At 38.3% G+C, this 3725-nt stretch overlaps 1 long non-coding RNA gene across 1 annotated transcript; it reads left to right on the top strand.

Moving 5' to 3' along the window:
• Positions 1-1163: 1163 nt before the first annotated feature.
• LOC123050318 (uncharacterized) lies at positions 1164-1760 on the top strand. The gene is made up of 3 exons (XR_006423751.1): positions 1164-1265; positions 1401-1587; positions 1726-1760. It is a non-coding gene; the product is annotated as an uncharacterized lncRNA (long non-coding RNA).
• Positions 1761-3725: the final 1965 nt, after the last annotated feature.

Raw genomic sequence — 3725 nt, 5'->3', positions numbered from 1 at the left:
TTTTACCAGGCATCACCAGAGGTCCAAATCCTCAGTCAAAGTCCTTTCAAACAGTCCTGCAACAACTTAGTTGATAGATCAGATGATCACTATAACACCAGACTCTTCTTAGGGAGTACAAGCAGCTCTAGGGGCAAAGAAAATATACCACCTAAAAGGGTAATACAACCAAGCAAATTTTTGTGCTCGCCTTATGACCAAGACAGGGGGCCCATCATGGAATACGAGCTTCATCTATATCACAACATCGTACTCCTAAGCGAGAATAATTACTACAAAGGGTTAGGACACTTTTTTCCCTCCCAGACCACCGACTTTTTGTTGAGTTGTTCGTGTCTGTTTTTATTTTTTCTTCCTTCTTTTTGTGCATCTGAAGTGTATATAGCAGTTCCCCCCTTGCACTGACATTTTTTCTGTGGACAAATCATGAAAATGCAGGGACTACTGGGCAATTCAGATTGATAAATGCAGAGTGTCATTGGAACAACTAGGCAATTCATTCAAACCATCAGGGTGGGTGGAGTCATATGTCATCAATGCATACTGTCGAAAATTATTCAGAGATAACCACCCCAGAACATCCCAGAGGCACTACTTTTTCCACACGGCGACAGTGAGTTCCAATACAATCTTGTTTTGATGTTTGTTTATCTCTCACTTTTTTCAGTTGAAACTTTAATTTTATCTTTCTTTTCTTTTTGTTTGTTTGTAATAGGAGTACTTTTTGGAGAAGTGGAGGACTGAAGTGGGGAGACTATCTTTCAAATATAAAGTTCTAAGGAGCTTCCACGGAGCAGGGAAAGCAAGACGACTAGAGCTGAGCAATGAAGTAATGTCTCAAGCCAGTTTTGCTCACCAAAACACTTTTGAAGTCATTGAATTATGGTTTCTTGAATTCCATCTACATTTTCATTTTTTTCATTTTTGTTCGTCTAGTTGTTCTTTCCTACTCTTCATGCGGATCATTGGTTCGTCTTCCTCGTCGACTTGAAAGCACGACAGTTCATATTCCTTGACTCAAAGTACGCAGAAAACAGCAAGTACCACACGAACATCAAGAACATGATGGTTATGCATCCTTCCTTTTTAAAGAAAATCAAGAGAATTTTATCTTCTTCTTCCTTCCCCCAAGATTTTGTTGTCTTATTATAGGATTTTTTCCAGATAACAAAATTTATCAAAGCGTGGCGTGATGCTAACCTGAGAAACATGGGGTTCAATCAATATCAAACAGCATATCCAGTATTACCGAAACAAGTAGGGAGGTAAATCATAAACAACTTTTTCCAATACCATTTTTTCATATGAAATATCAACTATATTTTTATTCCCTCTAATGTTTTTAAATTGATTTTCCTCATCTCTTGGTTTTTCTTTTTTCTCACACCCCCCTGAAACAGCGATGATTGTGGAATTTTCACAATAAACAAGATGCAAAATTATCGAGCAAGGAACCAGTTGCAGACAGTATTCCAATCAAAAGATGTTCCAGATGCGCGCGTGAGACTTGCTGTTGATCTACTATTCAGCACTCACAACGAAATAGATGAAGCAAAGACACTTGTCAAGGACTTGTGATACAGAACTGTATATCTTTTCCCCTATTTTTCCCATCTGTCATGTTTTTTTGCATTTGCAACTATAAACAAATATCCTTTTTCTTGTCTCTCATTTTAAGGTTTCTAACTAGTTCATTTTTTTGCACATCCTCACCTGGGCAAGCAGGTCAATCAACTAGAATATTTATGTCATACATGGAGGAACAATACCAGAACGTTCTTCAGCAAGATGATAAAAAACAATCACAAAAGTTAACGAGACAACAAAATGTCCAGTGTACATGGAGGAACGATACAATTTTTTTCTCTTTTATTTTTTTTCCTTTTCTTACTTGAAAGCGAATCCAAAATGTAAAGCAGTGCGTGTATTTTGACCTCAAGGATTTTTTTACCGTCATATGCATAGTTGTAGAAACTGGTCATTAACCAGAAAACAATCCCATGTGTATAATGTTGCTTTCAGATCAATATCAAACATCGGTTCTTAAGCGTTTTTATGATTATTTTTTATTTTTTCAAGTTTGATTTTTCTCCCTTGCCCAGACATTAACCAGAAATTGTTTTTTCATGTTTTTTCTCCTCTTGTTTCTATCACTTCTCCTCCTTCTTTCTTTTGTGCAGGTTTTCAAAATTCTTACTGGACAGAAGATAGCTAAACAGCACAAGCAGAAAAGTGGATCAAGAACCTTAAGTAACCAACTGGGGTAAGGTAAGTGTTGCTACCCCCACGGGAAACATTTTTTCCCTGGTTTTTTTCACAGTACAAATAAAAGATAGAAACATCGGCATTTTTCTTAAAAACAGTAGCAAAAGTGCTATCATCCATGAACCATCATATAGTTCTTTTCTTTGGTTTCTGTTCATTGGCAGAACGAGGACCACACTTGGCTCATTTTTACATTTTTTCAGTGCTTGCGGGGACAATCAAAAAACCAGCCAATGCCTTCTTGAACTTGTAGCACCCATTTTCTCAGTTTCCTTTTCTCGCCTTCTTGCTCGGTTTTGCATGAGCTGGCTGCTTCTCTGTAGATGTCCCAGCAGAGGCTGCAAAATTTTTAGGGCATAAACAATTCATCAAAATCAGATCATATGAAGTACAAGTCCATTTTTATGCTGAAAATTACTTGCTAAAACTCAAAAGAAAAAGTTTTTTTGCTGGGAAACCTGAGACATGTTTGTGGCTGAATTTTTCTTTCCGAGCCAAATTGACATCTTCAGTACTTGCAGTACAAGAACTTTTATAATGATCAGGCTTCCCACACCGACTGCATGTGACTTTCTGTTTAGATGCTAAACTTTCCATGAAAGTTTTGTAACGTCCTTTTTGTGGATGCCCTTTTGACACTGCAACATCAGGATCTTGAAGTTTGTCTCCATAGCCATCATGATGCGGTGCTGTATCAGTCTCTGTTGTGTCCTTATCAACATTTGCTTGTTGCGCTTCTGCAAGTTCATCCTCTTTAGTCATCTCATCCAACCTTTGTTGCACCCTTTCACATTCTGCTACAACATACAGATATTTTCTGTTTGTTGATGCACCGTCCGAGGCCATCTCATTGAGCCTATTGGATAGCAGGGTATACCTTAAGTGTTGACTTCCAGCAGTTAGTTCCAAAGGAACATTGAAATGGATGTCCCGTATGTCCTTTGTATTTTTTGGCCTCCACCTGTCTTTGTAATATTTTTCTGGCAGCACAGACATGTTGAGATGAGAAAGGACTCTCAAGACATGGCAACACACAATGCCATCTTTCTGAAATTTCCCTCAGATACAACTAAACAACTGTTGCTGCAAGTTCACAATAACAACAAATCTTCGCGTTCTGAAATCCTTTTCAGCTAGCATTGGTGTCTTGTAGACTTCATATTTCGCATTTCTCTCAACCTCTTCAACATGCAAATTCAGCACAGACTTTATCTGCCTTTGGACTCTGTAAAATATCTTTCTGTTGTACATTTTTGCAGCTTGTATCTCAAGCTCACTTCATGCCCAGAATGTCGGCGAAGTTGTTCTTGTGATAGAGTCTTGCTCCCTCTCCTTATCTTGTATGGTTTCTGAAATCTTCTGGTACTCTTGGAGGAAGCTGATCACATTGTGAGTTGACGTGATGTTGTCCTTGAAAATGGCGTTGGTGCCTTCACTACGCGCAGTAGAGTGAATGAAGG

The sequence above is a fragment of the Triticum aestivum genome, chromosome 2D, assembly GCF_018294505.1.
Source record: "Triticum aestivum cultivar Chinese Spring chromosome 2D, IWGSC CS RefSeq v2.1, whole genome shotgun sequence".
Lineage (NCBI taxonomy): Eukaryota > Viridiplantae > Streptophyta > Magnoliopsida > Poales > Poaceae > Triticum > Triticum aestivum.
This window is presented reverse-complemented; position numbering and strand designations above follow the sequence as displayed.